Below are 17109 nucleotides of genomic sequence, written 5' to 3'. Positions count from 1 at the left end.
CATTGTTTAGTGCGTTCGGCTATGAAACGAAAGGTTGGTGGTTGGAGACCACCCAGGAATGAAACTTTAACTGTTTTCTCCCTATCAGCATTCATAGTCACTCAGTTCCCGGTTGTCATTGGGTACTTGAGCTGAATACGAAGACCCCCGAAACGTTGCTGACTCCATTGAGAAAACAATTAGACCGACCATACACCGATATCTAACCCATTGGAAATTTATCAAGTTATTGGATTGAAACAAACCCATCAATTATTCACTCTTCCTCAGCTCCACCGTGAGTGAGACAGGGAAAAGCAAAAAAGCAACAATATTCCGGCCCCGCACTCTCCAATCACCCGCTGCCAGCAGAAAGCGGCGACTGCAGCTTCAATCAGCGGGTTACTGCCCATCCCTGGGACACAAGATACTCCAACCCGGGCAAAACCTCCCAATACACCGAGCACAGGCTCAGGAAAACACAGGTAGATTATATCCCGGTCACTAAACCTCCGAGAAGCATTTACAGAATACCCGAGTGAGTGAGTCACAAATAAAAGTCACACCAACTTTCTAATTCTTTTCACCGTAAAATTCCTTCACTTTATTGAAAAGCTGACTGTTGTGAATCTGAAAATGAGCACCATGGGATTTGTGTTACCGAGTGACTTGTTTTCCATTGTTTGTCCGTCAGGTTTGCAATTCAATTTGTGTTGGATATTGAAGCGAATCTGATTTCAAAATGAGGTCACAAAGCAGGTAAATATTAAATCCAGGGGAAAATCCTGAGGGAAATGGATCACAGTATTTGGAAGGAGGTGCAGCTAAGAAGTGTAAGATGTGAATGATGTTATTGGTGATTGAGAGGAATGCATTGCAACCTTGGGGCATTTGTAGGCCGATTACGTTCCACACCTTAAAATTCAGAACAAGCTGAGGTATCGGGTGGAAAGCAGCAGGTTCCTCCATGTGTGTTGGCATATGGCGCAATATTCTATATGCCCGGCTAGCTCAGTCGGTAGAGCATGAGACTCTTAATCTCAGGGTCGTGGGTTCGAGCCCTACGTTGGGCGCTATTATATTTTAAAAATCCAAAGAAGATTCGTGCGGCTTGGAAACGTTCATTTTGTGTCTCTCACCAGCTGTGAAGTTTTTCCAGCATTTCCATCGTTCGCAGTAATTCGCTTTTATCTTTTTACTTTTAAAATCTTGCTGCTTGAAATAAACACCAATTGCTGTGTCTCCTGTGAAACTTACAAGGCAGACATTCACCACTGAAAGAAACTGACACACATCAAATTCAATGCATGTCCCATCTCTTTCTGCTTCTGTCTCTGCCTCGCCTCCAGCTCCCTCTGCCCATTCAGCCCCCAGGTCAATTAGCTGTTGCTTGATGCAGACACAATCAATTCGTGTGAATGGATAAAACTCGTGGAAGAGACACCTGGATCTCACCTTCCTGGTTCTCCCAGATACTGATTACGGGAATGTGCCCAGTGCCGATTATCTCTCCCAGTTGTTTAGCTTTGAAATTGATTTTCACACTGGGTTTCAATGTGAAGAAAGCAGAGCTGTGATAAGCTTATATTGTTCAGCAGATGTACTGCAAGAAGATGCATAACAGGCTGATGATAACAGTGCTCTTTGGACGCGGTGAGCTCCAGGGAAGGATTGGCACCATTAATGTGTCGCTCAATTAGTCTCGTGACAAATCTCGTGCTGGAAATGACAAGAAATCTCGCTGAATTTGCTCCGTGTTTTCGTTTCAAAAGAGACGAATACAAGGTAAGAAAGAACATCTCGCTGGAGTGGGTTATAAAATGGCAGAATGACCCGTGCTGTTGGGAAACATAAAATTATAGAACGTTACAGCACAAAGAGGCCATTCGGCCTAGCGTGCTGCTTTCAAAGAGCAGTTGTGATTGGTTGATCCACCAGGAGTGATATTTGTGCCAGTGCAAACTGTAGGCAGCAAAGTTCGTTCTTCTCCCACCCATATTTTGCCTCACAGCAACATTTCTATAGTCAGTGCTTTGAAACCAGCCCTATCTCCTCTCCTCTTCCTTCATTCCCTCACTTCACTTGAACCAAGTGTGATGTTTTCCAACACTTGAGGTTCCCTTAAACCCTCACTTTTCTGATTCTGGTGGAGCTTTTAAACGTTTCCAATCAGTGAATAATCAACACTCGTTCCAAAAAACTCAATAACTCGACATTCCCTGACCGGGAATCGAAGCTAGCCCGCTTCCGTGAGAGCGACGAATGCAGACCACTAGACTAACAGGATAGTTGAACCAAAATTTTTCGATTTGGCTTATCTACGCTGCTTTTGACTATTGTTTTTCAGTTCAAATCTCTTTCACCTCAAAACTGCCTGTTTAGGTTCAAGATAAACGACTTCTTCAGCCAATGAAAACAAGGGTTGCTCTGAGCTGGAACATGAAGTCGACAGTGAGGTGAAATAGCTCCACAAGCTGCACATGCGCAACTTTCAATTTCCAAAACCCTCCACCCAATTCGCTGTTGGTCGAATGGAAGCACAGATTCCCAGTCACTGGACAGCAAGGAAACGACCAATAAGGCTTGATATTTAGATGATGGAGGCAACTTTTGCCATTTTTTTTTCATTCCCGATCTATTCCACCAGAGACAACTTTTTCGGACCAAATGGTCTGTTTAGGTTGAACACAACCGACTTTTTTACCAATGAGAAGAACCATTGCTGTTAGCTGGAACATGAAATCCATACTTTCCTCCGTTAAGACAGTTCTCAAAGCCTCCCCTTTTGACCGAGCTTTTAGACATCTGACCGAATATGTGGCTCGGTGTCACACTTTGAAATATAATGATCCTGGGGAACGCCTTGTGACATTTCATTAGGTTAAGGCGCTTTATAAATATAAGTTGTTGTTGTTCTAGGATATATATAGAAAGGGTCAATCTCCTGTTTTATCTTTCACGCTGATACTTTTCTCTGCGACATTTTAACATGAATTCACACAACTAATGTGATTCAAGTTTGCGATGTTAAAAACGTTTTCACCGCCTCAGGGAACTGAACCACATTGACAATCACAGAGGAACAGACACAGAAATATACACTGAGAGTGACAGAGGCCTGAGGAGAGACACACACCCAGAAAGCAAGGGTGTTATCAACTTGGCTCAGTATTTGTTCCATTTCCGAAAGCAAATTTCCTGAATGCTGATAAATGAATGGAAATCAGAAAATACGGACGTATTTTGATGGGTTTCCTTCTAATTAACTGGTAATTCGTTTGGTTAAAATCAACAATGGTGAAAACTTTAGTCAGCCTTGTGCTCGTGTTTACAAAAATTTAAATTATCGGGCATTTGCTGACAGTCAACTGAACAAGCTTGGATAATGCTCTTGCCAGGTTTCAAACCGCAGCTCCATCACATGTGAAGCGAATACGACCCCACTCGCCTCTATAAACCCTGCGCTGTAAAGATCCCAATGAAGCTGTCTGGAATGTTAAACGGTGACGTCATGCAGCAGCACTTTGGGTCTTTGTTTTGAAGAAATGGAATTCGGCTGTTCTCATTAGGAATGCTGGAGACAGACTGATCAACAATGTCATCATCAAATGGCACAGCTCAGTAAGAGGACCTTCCACATATGGTATCTATGTCAGTTTTGTACAAAGAGCTTTATAATTTATGACAATTTCCTTCTCTTTCTCGTTAGCCCTGCACAATTCCCATTTGGAAACTCGGTGTTAAGAAAACCAATATTGAAAGCTTCAGCTCGCTCCTCACCTGACCCAATACGTCAGACTTGCTCCAGGCACTGACATTTGCAGTGAAGGAGAACAAAGCAATATAATTTGAAGGCTAACCTGGATCTTTTTTTATTCATTCACGGGAGGTGAGATTCGCTTTCTAGGCCAGCATTTGTTGCCCATCCTTAATTGCCCTTGGGAAGGTGGTCTGCCTTCTTGAACTGCTGCGGTCCATGAGGAGTAGGGACACCCACAGTGCTGTTAGGAAGGGAGTTCCAGGATTTTGACCCAGCGACAGTGAAGGAACGGCGATATATTTCCAAGTCAGGATGGTGAGTTACTTTAAGGGGAACTTCCAGATGGTGGTGTTCCCATGTGTCTGCTGCGCTTGTCCATCTGGCTGGTAATGGTGGTGGGTTTGAACACTGGTGTCTCAGGAGCCTTGGTGAAACCCTGCAGTGCATCTTGTAGATGGCACACACTGCCGCTACTGTGCGTCGGTGGTGAAGGGAGTGAACGTGGATGTGGTGCCAGCCAAGTGGACTGCTTTGCCCTGGACAGTGTCCAGCCTCTTCAGTGTTGCGGGGTCTGCCCTCATCCAGGCAAGTGGGGAGAATTCCATCACACTCCTGACGTGTGCCTTGCAGATTGTGGACAGGTTTTGGGGAGTCAGGAGGTGAGTTACTTGTTGCACGATTCCTAGTGTCTGACCTCCTCTTGTAGTCACAGTGTTTATATGGCCCGTCAAGTTCAGTTCCTGGTCAATGGTAACCCCCAGGATGTTGATAGTGGGGCATTCAGTGATGGTAACGCCATTGAACGTCAAGAGCGATGGTTGGATTATCTCATGTTGGAGATGGCCATTGCCTGACACTTGTGTGGTGCGAATGTTACTTACCGCATGTCAGCCCAAGCCTTGATATTTCCCACGCCTTGCTGCATTTGGACATGGATTGCTGCAGTATCTGAGGAGTGGGGCATGGCTGAACATTGTGCAATCATCAGCAAACTTCCCCACTGACTGACCTTTAACAACAACAATCATCTTCCTTTGTGCTAGGTATGACTCAAACAAGCGGAGAGTTTCCCCTGATGCCCATTGACTCCAGTTTTGCTAGAGCTCCTTGATGCCACACTCGGTCAAATGCTGCCTTGATGTCAAGGGCTGTCACTCTCATCCCATCTCTGGAGTTCCGCTCTCTTGTCTATGTTTGAACCAAAGCTGTAATGAGGTCAGGAGCTGAGTGGTCCTTACGGAATCCAAAAGGGGCATCAGTGATCAGGTCATTGCTAAGTCAGTGCCGCTTGATAGCACTGTTGATGACCCCTTCCATTACTTTACTGGTGATGGAGAGTAGATTGATGGGGCGGTTATAGGCCGGGGTGGATCATTCTCACTCTTTCATTCCCAGTTTGGTCAGAAGAACGAGGAGAGACATGATAAATTGCAGGGTTTCGGGGAAAATGTTGACAAGACGGGCAGAAAGACCACTTTCACTGCTGTAACCATTGTATGAATTCATATAAATAATGCGATAATCAGGGCAACTTCCGTAGTCATGGCCGAGTGGTTAAGGCGATGGATTAGAAATCCATTGGGGTTACCCCACGCAGGTTCGAATCCTGCCGACTATGTTTTCCATTACTTCCAATTTTAACCACGCGCAGACGGAATTAATGATCGTTCGAATCGAGAAAAAGAGATCCAAACACATCCGTAGTCTCTTATTTCCATTCATTTCTCGGCCTTCTGCAAATCTCCAGTCGGAACTGGAAAAAAAAATTAGCCAATTTGGCGACATGATTTCATTCTGGCATGTGTCTCTCCTTAGGCCCCTGTCAGTCTCGGTGTATACCTGTTAGTGTTCCTGTGTGGGTCAATGTGGTTCAATTCCCTTAGGAGGTGAAAACATTTTTACGAACACAAACTGTATTCACATTAGCTATGCAACTTCACATTACAAAGTTATAGTGAAAAATACCAGGATGAATGAGGCAAGAGGAGTTTGTCTCTTTCTATATATGGACTACAACAACAAATTATATTTATAAAGCTCCTTTTACCTAATGAAACGTCATAAGGCGGTCCCCAGGAGCATTATATATCAAAGTGTGACACCGAGCCACATATTTGGTCAGATAACGAAAAGGTGGGTCAAAGGGGGAGGCTTTAAGAACTGCCTTAAAGGAGGACAGTATCGATTTCATGTTCCAGCGAACAGCAATGGTTCTACTCATTGGCTGAAGAGGACACTTGTGTTCATCCAACACAGACCATTTGGTCAAAGAAACTTGTCCTTGGTGAAGTTTGTAAATGTAAACTCCACTACAGTTTGGTGGCCTATAAACAACCCCCGCCAATGTTTGCTGCCTCTTGCTGTTTCTTAGCTCCACCCAAACTGATTCTACATCTTGATCCTTCAATCTAAGATCCTCTCTCACTAATGTACCAATCTCGTTCCTTATTAACAGCGCGACCCCGCCTCGTTTTCCTTTTTGCCCATTCTTCCTAAATGGCGAATATCTTTGAATATTCAGATCAACCAATCACACTGCTCTTTGAAAGCAGCACACAGGGCCGAATGGCCTCTTTCTTTGCTGTAACTTTCTGACATTTTACGTTTCCTAACACCACGGTTAAGATTAACTTTATTATCTTCCATGTGATGCTTTGAATTCAAGACAATAAGCAAATTCAACGAGTTTTCTTGTCATTTTGAGCACAGAATTTGGAACCGGACTCGTTGAACGACATTTAAATGGTCACAATCGTAAGAAGCAGCTCACCGACTCCAAAGAGGCACCGTGAGCATCAGCCTGTTATATACATTCTTGCTGTACATCTTCTGAGCTATAAGCTGATCACAGCTCCACTTTCTGCACATTGAAAGACAGTGTGAAAATATTCACAATTTCAAATCTTAACAATGCGTATTTGTGATTTTTTGTGTGTGCCAATGTGGTTCAGTTTCCCATTTTCACCACCCAAACACTATCCATGTTAGTTCCCTGACTTCATATCAGCAAAAAAAAAAGCAGTTAACAGGACATTTCTCTTTTAATTTTGAGTGGAGACTGTTCAGCAACTAAACTTCTGGATGTTACAAAGTGGAGGATGATTGAAGATTTCACATGATCTTATTAAGTAGCTGAGGATGCTCGAGGGGCCGAATGGCTAATTCCTGGTCTTTTTTTTAATATTCTAATTCAGTATCAATGTTGGTGAAGACAATGTTTGTGTCTAATCTGAATGTGGTAGTGAGGCCGAGCGGGATCAGCCGCTGGTTCAGGTTTCGATCTCTCTGATGATTTGGGCTTTACTCCCACCGCTGTCAAACTTCCTGGTGCTTTGTTATTTGAGACGCTTCCAAAAGATTCCCTGTGCGGTGAAGGGGCAGCTGAGCTGTGCAGTGTTGTATTTCCGTTGGGAGAATGAGGAGAGACAGTGTAAATCCCAGGGTGACTGGGAAAAGGTTGGACAATCGCACGGACTGGAAGACCTTCTTTCACTGGAACTCCCTGTATTCATTCTATTATTTTAAACAAACAACATGCAGCCTTTACTCAGTTGTCCTGGCCGAGTGGTTGAAGCGTTTTTCCACGTGGTTCCAATCCTGCCAACTCCCGTTCTTCTCATTCCTGACTAACACAAACTGTCTGCAGAATAAATTATCAGTCAAATGAAAAAGAAAACCACCCAAACACCCCCGTGTTTCTGACTTCAGTTCATCTGCAAATATTCACTACATTTGGAGTCTGAAATGGAACAATAATTGGCCAAGTTGGTGACATCCTTGCTTTCTGGGTGTTTGTCTCTCCTTCGGCCTCTGTCACTCTCGTTGTATGTGTCGGTGTTTGTTCCTCTGTGTGTGTCAATGCGGTTCAGTAACCCGAGAAGATGGATACATATTCACCAACACAAACTTGATTAACATCGGTTGTGCAACTTCATATTAAAATGTCAAAGAGAAAAATATCAGGATGAACGATGCAAGTGGAGTTTGCAATGTTTGGAAGGAGGTGCAGCAAAGAAGTGGAAGATGTGAATGATGTTATTGATGATTGAGAGGAATGCATTACAACCTTGTGGCTCTTGTAGGTCGATTACCTTCCACAGTTTGAAATTCAGAACAAGCTGAGGCTCCTGGAGGAAACAACATTGATCTCCCTGAATTTTCACAGAGGAAATAACGCGCGTGCATGCCCGGCTAGGTTGTGACAGAGACAGGGCGGGCAGAAGGTCCTCTTTGTCTGCTGTAACCATTCTATGACTTCATATAAATAATACAGGCTTACTGCCAACATCTGGAGTCGTGGCCGATTGGTTAAAGCGATGGACTTGAAATCCATTGGGGTTACCCCACGCAGGTTCAAATCCTGCCGACTACGTTTTCCATTATTTCTGATTTTAACCATTGTAAATGAGATCGACATTTTCACAACACCTGCAGTAGCAAATATTGACCAGTGGGTGGCAGTGGAACCGTGATTGCTCACATCATATGAAGCAGACGCGGTCTCAATTATTACTGCATTTTGCACTGTCTCTGTTCATATTAACTTAGACACTGTTTCTGTTTCTATTACACTAGGACATGTCTCTGATCATATTAGAGAAGGTCATCTCTCAGTTGTTTCTGTAATTGGTTCAATCTCAGTTGTTTATGTACTGGACTAGGGCCACAATACAGTTGACACTATCTCAGTCATGACTGCACTGAAGCAGCTCTTGGCTAAAGTTACAATAAGCCATGCCCCAGTTGGCACTGCACTAGAGCTTGTCTCTGGTTATAGAAAACTAGAACATGTTTTTATTTGCATTTCACAAGACTCTGTCTCAGCTATTACTCCAGGAGAACCTGCCCCGTGTCTATCAAACTGGACCCTGTCTCAGGTGATGCTGCACCAATACATGCCTCCATTCATATCACACAATTCACTGTTTCTGTTGTTATTGTCCTAAACCATTACTCTCTTATTGCTGTACTAGTGTATGTCTCTGTTTTTATTGATCTTGCACCTTTGCCGGTATTTAATTCACCAGACACTGCATCAGTTGATGTTAAAAAGAGCCCTGAATTATGTGAAGCTGCACTAGACCGTGTATCAGTTTTCTTAAACTGGATCCGGTCAGTGTTATTGCTACACCAGGCTGGTTCGTATTACACAAGATCCTGTCCCAATTAGTACTGCACTCGGCACTGTCTCACTTATGTTTCACTAGGTCGCGGCGCTGCTTATAACACACTCAATCATGTCTGCACTTATATTCCTCTAGAGCGTATTTCAGAACAATTTACACTAGACTCTATATCAGCCTGTATTACACTCGAGCTTGTCTGTCTTTTTAATTAAAATGGATCCTGTCTTTGCAGAGACTTTGTCTTTGTACCTCTGTCTCTGCTTCTATTCCACTCTCCCTTTCCCTGTTTTTACTCCACGAGATCATGTTTGTCACTCTTACACTGGCGGCAGTCTCCGATATTACGGCCTTAGACTCTCTCTGGGAAGCCATTACTCTGTGCCCTGTGCCTGTAATAACTGCCCTATTTTACTTGATGTTGATCCAGGCCCTGTATCGGTAACTATTGCACTAGACCCATCTCCGTTATTACAGCAGTAGACCTTGTCTATGTTAATATAGCACTCGTCCCCGCCCCTGTTATTCGTGCACTAGGTCACGTCTTTGCTTAAGTAACATTAGATTGTCTCTCTAGTAATGCCTCTGCTTAAATTGCACTAGGCCCTGTCTCAGTAATTACCACACCAGGCTCTGTCTCTGTTGTTACTACACTATTCTATGTCTCTATAAGGTGAGCGTTGATTTAGAAAAGGGCCTCTGACTTTGGCCTAAAACTACAAGTTTTGACTGTTTGTTCCGCGCAGGTCCTAATATTCAGTTTCATTACAGCCAACAGTATTACATATGAGACATCACCTGTTCTGTGTGTCGGTGTGAAAATAAATCATGCTGCATCATTCCACAAAGATAAAAGATGTATCTTCACCATAATGTTTCATGTTATTTTATTTCCTCTTATTCAAACTGTAACTACAGATCGTCAAGTAACGTAAATATTCATTGATGGTATATTCTGTTGTGTGCTCTTGTTTAGAAATTCATGTCATTCCAAACATTTCTTTGCTAAGACGGGCACGTTTGTCACCACAATCACTTAATGTCTGTCATATCTCTATCTGAGACAGCGTGTAACTCACTGAAACGTATTGATTTCTCTCTCTCAGATAAAAACAAAATACTGCGGCTGCTGGAAATCTGAAACAAAAATACCTGGAAAAACCCAGCAGCCCTGAGAGCATCTGCGGAGAGGAGCACAGTTGACGTTTCGAGTCCGTGTGACTCTTCTTCAGAACTAAGGAAATGGAGAAATGCGGTGAAATATAAGTTGGTTGTGGGGGGTGGGGCAGGTTGAGCTGGATAGAGGGGCAGTGATAGGCGGAGGCAAAGAAGAGATGTCATAGACAAAAGGAAAAAGAGATGTTGACGGTGGTGACATTAGCTAAGAAATGTGCTAACAGGTGACATTAAGGGTAGAAATCAGGACGAGCAAGGTAGAGATAGCCCTAGTGGGGGTGGGGTGGGGGAAGGGATCGAAATAGGCTAAAAGGTAGAGATAAAACAATGGATGGAAGTACATTTAAAAATAATGGAAATAGGTGGGAAAAGAAAAAAATATATAAATTGTTGGAAAAAAAGGGAAATCGGAAAGGGGGTGGGGATGGAGGAGAGAGTTCATGATCTAAAGTTTTTGAATTCAATATTCAGTCCGGAAGGCTGTAAAGTGCCGAGTTGGAAGATGAGGTGCTGTTCCTCCAGTTTGCATTGAGCTTCACTGGAACAGTGCAGCAGGCCAAGGACGGACATGTGGACATGAGGGCAGGGTGGTGTGTTGAAATGGCAAGCGACAGGGAGGTCTGGGTCATGTTCGCAGACAGACCGAAGGTGTTCTGCTGTAGATATGCTGTAGGGTGTCAGAGGAATCACGGATGTAGGTGGGAAGTGACTGGACAAGGGGAGAGAGAATGGAGTCAAGATAGCAAGAAGTGAGTTCCGTGGGGCAGGAACAGGCTGACACGATCAGTCTGCCGGGACAGTCCTGTTTGTAGATTTTGAGCAGGAGGTATAAGCGGGCCATCTGAGGTTGGGAGACGATGAGGTTGGAAGCTGTGGAAGGAAGATCTCCAGAGGAGATGAGGTCAGTAACAGTCCTGGAAACAATGGCTTGATGTTCAGTGGTGGGGTCATGGTCCAGGGGCAGGTAGGAGGAAATGTCTGCGAGTTGACCCTCAGCCTCTGCGAGGTAGAGATCAGTGCGCCAAACAACAACAGCACCACCCTCGTCAGCAGGTTTGATGACAATGTCAGGGTTGAACCTGAGAGAACGGACTGCAGCAAGTTCAGAGAGAGACAGGTTAGAGTGGGTGAAAGGAACAGAGAAATTGAGACGATTTGACCCCGATGGTCTAGTGGTCAGGATTCGGCCCTTTATCAGCAGTAACCTGGGTTCGATTCCCAAGCAGGGAATGTAGATTTTTTTATCTTGTTAAAATGAGTATTAATTACTTATTGATGGAAACCATTTAACAGCTCCACCAGAACCAGTGGGGTGATAGTAGAAGTTTCACCGCAGAGTTGGAAATGTCATATTTGGTCAAATCGAGAACAAAGACAGAAGCGGAGTGAAAGAAGGACAAGAGAAGTGCTGGGTGCAAAGGACTGACCGCAGAGATGGTGGCGCCAGGAAAAATATGGGTGGGATAAGGGCACATTTTGCTGCCTACTGTTTGCACTGACATAAATATCACTCCTGATGGATCAACCAATCACTACTGCTCTTTGACAGCAGCACGCCAGGCCGTATGTCCTCTTTTTGTGCTGCAACTTTCCATATTTTTATGTTTCCCAACAGCACGGTTCATTCTGCCATTTTATAACCCACTCGAGCGAGATGTACTTTCTTACCTTGTATTCGGCTCGTTTGAAACCAAAACAAGGAGCAAATTCAGCGAGATTTCTTGTAATTTCCAGCACGAGATTTGTCACGAGACTAATTGACCGACACATTAATGGTGTCAATCCTTGACTGGAGCTCACCACGTCCAAAGAGCACTGTTTTCATATGCCTGTTATGTAACTTCTTGCAGTACATCGGCTGAACTATATAAGCTTATTACAGCTCTGCTTTCTTCACATTGAAATCCAATGTGAAAATATGAGCATTTTCAAAGCTGAACAACGTAGACAAGACTGGAAGGGAAGTGTGATTGTGGATAAGCGGCACTGTGCACATTCCTGTAATCAGTACTTGGGCGAATCAGGAAGATCCTGGTGTCTCTGTACGCTGCTATCTGTAAACCGATCACGTTCTGTTTTACGTTCGCACTATCTGACTGTGTTTGCATCAAGCAGCTAATTGACCTGGACGGGCAGAAAGAGCTGGAGGCGAATATCTGTCCTGCACAAGTTTCACAGCTAATTCAACAACCCCGCCTTTTCTCCACAGCCATTTATATTTTATTGTCTCTCAGTATTTCTGTTAAAGTGAAACACCACATACACCTGCTTTAACTGTGAGCTGCCACTTTTTCGACCAATCGGGCAATTTTAGCAGCAGTGGAAGTGGTATTTGAAACCAAGCTTCATTATTACTGCCCATCGCCTTGCCTAGAATTGCTCCTCAAATAGAACAGAAGCAAAGCAGCAACAATACGTCATAAGGCCCCACAAGCCTCCTCTGTCACTTTATAAGATCATGGCGGATCTCCAGCCTCAACACCAATTTCTCACCCGATCCCGAGAGCCTTTCATTCCCTAAGTGTCCAAAAATCAGGAGAATTTTTGGATGTTTTTTCTTCCATTGATCCGAGAGTTCTGTGGACACCTGGTTAAAATCAGCAATAATAAGAAGCACAGTCGGTAAGATTGGATTTTTCCTGGGGAAACCCCAGTGGATTTTAACAGCATCGTTTTCATCACTCAGCCACAATGATTGACAAGGCCCCAGTGCTTTCCACTCAATTATCAATAACATAATTCATAGCTTCCGCTTCTCAGCTGCAACTCCTTCCAAACATTGTGATCCATTTTCCTCAGGATTTGTTCCTGGATTCAATATTTACCTGCTTTGTGTCCTCATTTTAAAAAACAGATTCGCTTCAATATCCAACACAATTTGAATTGCAAACCTGAAGGACAATCAGTGGAGAACAAGTCACTCAGTAACACAAATCCCATGGTGCTCATTTTCAGATTCACAACAGTCAGCTTTTCAATAAGATGACGGAATTTTACAGTGAAACGATTTAGAAAGTTGGTGTGACTTCTATTTGTGACTCACTCACTCGGGTATTCTGTAAATGCTGCTCCGAGGTTTTGTGACCGTGATATAATGTACCTGAGTTTTCCTGAGCCTGTGCTCGGTGTATTGGGAGGTTTGGCCCGGGTTGGAGTATCTTGTGTCCCAGGGATGGGCAGTAACCCGCTGATTGAAGCTGCAGTCGCCGCTTTCTACTGGCAGCGGGTGATTGGAGAGTGCGGGGCCGGAATATTGCTGCTTTGCTGCTTTTCCCTGTCTCACTCACGGTGGAGCTGAGGAAGAGAGAATAATTGATGGGTTTGTTTGAATCCAATAGCTTCATAAATTTCCAGTGTGTTGGAAATCAGTGCATGGTAGGTCTAAATGTTTTCTCATTATATTTGAAATGAATATTCGAAAAAAAGACGCTTACCTGGGAGCTCACTGGATAACAGTGGAGCCGGCAACATTTCCGGGGTTTTGACATTCAGCTCAAGTAGCCAATGACAACCGGGAACTGAGTGACAATGAATGCTGAAAAAAAAGGGAAGTTTCGTCCCTGGGTGGTCTCGAACCACCAACCTTTCGGTTAACAGCCGAACGCGCTAACCAATTGCGCCACAGAGACCGATGCAGCCTCTAACCAGGGTGTCATCGAGTTAAAGTTTCAGATTGTTGCTACAGGAATGACAATTGTTCTCTATCAGTTTTACTCTTCCAAAATAAAGGTTGGGACATTCATTGTGGATACATAGAAACAGTCTGATCCCACCCACTGCAGACACACCCATGTCACCGGGAACCAGCTCTACTACAACCGGTGCCGTCTCCCTTCGAGTCTTTCGCTGTCTTGTCTGTTACCAAGTATTCTGATTGTCCTGAAGCCGATGTTAGGTTTGACTTCCTGATGTGCAGTAACGAGAATCATTTCAATGTCTCAGATCAGTTAATTTCACTGATAACATCAGAGTCAATGTTCCAACGTCTTAAAGAAGGGAAAGGTGCTTTGACTGTCTCTGGTCAGTGGAACAATTCACTCTTCATTCTCCTCTGATTCCGGTTCCCAAAGAATATCTGAAGATTCACAAAGCTGGAGGCTGAGATTTCTATTTTGGTTCCTTCTCCATTTTCCCACCTGCCAACTGACAATATATTCCAAAATTTATGAAGTTATTAGATTCAAACAAACCCATCAATTGTTCTTTTTTCCTCCGCTCCACAGTGAGTGAGACAAGGAAAAGCAGCAAAGCAGCAATATTCCGGCCCCGCACTCTCCAATCACCCGCTGCCAGCAGAAAGCGGCGACTGCAGCTTCAATCCTCCGCCTTGCATCATGTCCAGGGATGAGGAAATTCTGTTTTGTGGATATTTTATGGAGACCGTGATTGTCCTCTGTGGAGCAAAGAAGGTTAAACGGAGATTTCTCGGAGCTGCTCAAAATGATGGGGATGGGGGCAACGGGGACGTGCGGTTTGATAGAGCAGATAGGGAGAAACTGTTTCCACTGACGGGGGTCAGTAACCAGAGGACTAGGATTTAAGATAATTAAAGAAGGACAGACTTGCATTTTAATAGCGCTATTCCAGACCAGTGGATGTCTCAAACCACTTTCCAGCCAATTAAGTAATTTTTGAAATAAAAACAGACAATGTTGGAAAAACTTAGCAGGTTTCTCTCTCAGAAGATGCTGTCAGGCCTGCTGAGTTTTTCCTGTATTTTCTGTTTTCCTTTCCAGATTTCCGCAGTTTTGCTTTTATTGAAGTGGAGTCATTATTGTAATGTAGGAAACACGGCAGCCAATCACCGCTCAGGAAACAGTCAAAACCAGGCACGTCACAATGAGCAGACCGTGTGTTCTTGGTTGAGGGTTAAACACTGACCAGGTCACGTGGCTGCAACGTGAACCCACAAATTATGATTTTGGCTCTGCCCAGTTTTAAACCGCAGAACGTTTCATGTGTTAGACAAGCATGAAAATCACTGCACCACAGAAACAGGAAAGAGCACAAAGGCTCAATGGGCTTCACTAAAATGTTAAGCGGTGACGTCCTGCAGCAGCACTTTGGGTCTTTGTTTTGAAAAAATGGAATTCAGCTGTTCTCATTAGGAATGCTGGAGACAGACTGATCAACAATGTCATCATCAAATGGCACAGCTCTACAAGAGGTCTTTCGGACAATCAATCAATGTCAGTTTTGTTCAACGGGCTTTCTTGTTCATCTCAATTTATTTGTCTCTTTCCATAACCCTGATCTTTTTCTCCCTTTCAAGTCATTGCCCAATTCCCTTTTGAAAACTCTGCGTTAAGAAAAAACAATATTGGAAGAGGCGCAGGGCCTTCTGCTGTGTCCATGCACAATGTATGAAAGTTAAGAAAGTTTTCGTAACCCAATGACATGAAGAGTTGGATTCTGAAACCTTTGACAAGTTTTCAAATTTTTTGAAATCGTTGATGTCAAATCAAATTATCAAAAAATATTTACCCTGACCAAACATCTCCTCATTTTTCTCAGTCAATATATACAATCTCATTACCTATTACCAACATTTCATTGAGTAAACACGCAGAGTCACAAAGGAAAAAAGAAACATCATTTGAAACATCGAAATAATGAAACATTGAAAAAACAAGTTAGCAGTGGAGATGATTTCTGTTTGTTACAAAGTGCAGGATGATCTGATTAACTGGCGGAGCTGGTTCAAGTTTCCCAATGACTTCCCCCTTCTCCTTTGCGTCTGTTCATTTCGTTGCAATACCAGTGAAGGAAATTATGACTAGCACTTTGTCACGTGATAGCGTGATTTAGTGGTCTAAGGCGCTGGATTAGGGCTCCAGTTTCTACAGAAACGTAGGTTCGAATCCCACCGTCGCCAAACGTTCAAGTTACCTTCCTTTTAGGATCTGCAGCTGTCCCATTTGAACCAACAGATCGCAACTCACATTAAACCCAGCGGAGTGTGCGGTGTTTTACTTTAATCGGGAGAATGAGGAGAGACAATATAAATATGAGTTGCTGTCTGAAAAAGGCGGGGTGTGGAATTGCAGTCGGAGAGTTGCTCTTCCAGAGAGTCGGCATGTGAACAATATGCTGAATGACCGTCTGATGTAGCCGTCTATGATTTTATACAAACTACATTCATGCAAATCTGGGGCTTGGATTCACGACTGAGTTGTTAAGGCGACAGGTTTTGAATCTAATGGGGTCTCCACAGGTGGGCTGGAATCCTGACAACTACTCTTCTTATCATTCCTGAATTTTAGAGTGTGCCTGCACAATTAAATGTCGATTAAGTTGAAGAAAAATCATCCAAAGACCCCAAAGTTCTCTAATTTCCATTCGTCTCCAAGCGTTCACAAAAGTTACAGCTAGAAATGGAACAAAAACAGAGCCAGGTTGGTGTCAGGCTTGCTTTCTAGATGTTTGCCTCTCCTTAGAGACAAATCCTTGTCCTCTGTCACTCTCGGTATATATGCCTGTGTGTGTTCCTGTGTGTGTGCCAATGCGGTTCAGTTCCCCATTTCACCATCCAAACATTATTCACGTTAGCTGTATGGCTTCATATTAAGGTGGTACAGAGAATAAAAAGAGCAGTTTTAAAATATACAAGAGGAGTTTTCTTTCATTTTTTTGAATGAAGACTTTTCAGCTTCTGGGGGTCGGTTTGGTACAAAGTGGAGGATGATCGAAATTGTCACTGAGCAACATTTAAACAGACAGACACAGAGTCCTTATAGTTGAATGGCTAAGGCAATGGACACATCGAGAGAATGAACTTTTAAATACAAATAGTCCAAACTGAAATCACTCGGACATTAGGAACTGTTTCTACTGCTGTCGGGTGTCGGAAGGAACAGGAAAATAAAAGTTGATTCACAAATGTTCCAGGAACAGATAGGATATAATCACCAGGAAAGGCTGAACAGCCTGAAACTCTTTTCTCTAGAAAAGAGAAGGCTGAGAGATGACCTGATAGAAATGGGATGCTTTGTCCCTGTTTCGTCAGGGATTCGAGTTGAAATTTATTCACTCAGCTGCAGATTTACATCTGCTGAATCTGCATCAAACAAA

General features: G+C 43.5%; 4 non-coding genes across 4 annotated transcripts; 3 read left to right on the top strand and 1 right to left on the bottom strand.

Moving 5' to 3' along the window:
• The first annotated feature begins 979 nt into the window (after window positions 1-979).
• On the top strand, window positions 980-1052 carry trnak-cuu (transfer RNA lysine (anticodon CUU)). Its single transcript has one exon. It is a non-coding gene; the product is annotated as a tRNA-Lys (tRNA).
• A 4223-nt stretch (window positions 1053-5275) lies between these two features.
• trnas-aga (transfer RNA serine (anticodon AGA)) lies at window positions 5276-5357 on the top strand. The gene has a single exon. It is a non-coding gene; the product is annotated as a tRNA-Ser (tRNA).
• A 2672-nt stretch (window positions 5358-8029) lies between these two features.
• Window positions 8030-8111, top strand: trnas-uga (transfer RNA serine (anticodon UGA)). The gene has a single exon. It is a non-coding gene; the product is annotated as a tRNA-Ser (tRNA).
• Window positions 8112-13593: 5482 nt separating this feature from the next.
• trnan-guu (transfer RNA asparagine (anticodon GUU)) lies at window positions 13594-13667 on the bottom strand. The gene has a single exon. It is a non-coding gene; the product is annotated as a tRNA-Asn (tRNA).
• Window positions 13668-17109: the final 3442 nt, after the last annotated feature.

Source organism: Cetorhinus maximus, chromosome 23 (genome assembly GCF_964194155.1).
Source record: "Cetorhinus maximus chromosome 23, sCetMax3.hap1.1, whole genome shotgun sequence".
Lineage (NCBI taxonomy): Eukaryota > Metazoa > Chordata > Chondrichthyes > Lamniformes > Cetorhinidae > Cetorhinus > Cetorhinus maximus.
This window is presented reverse-complemented; position numbering and strand designations above follow the sequence as displayed.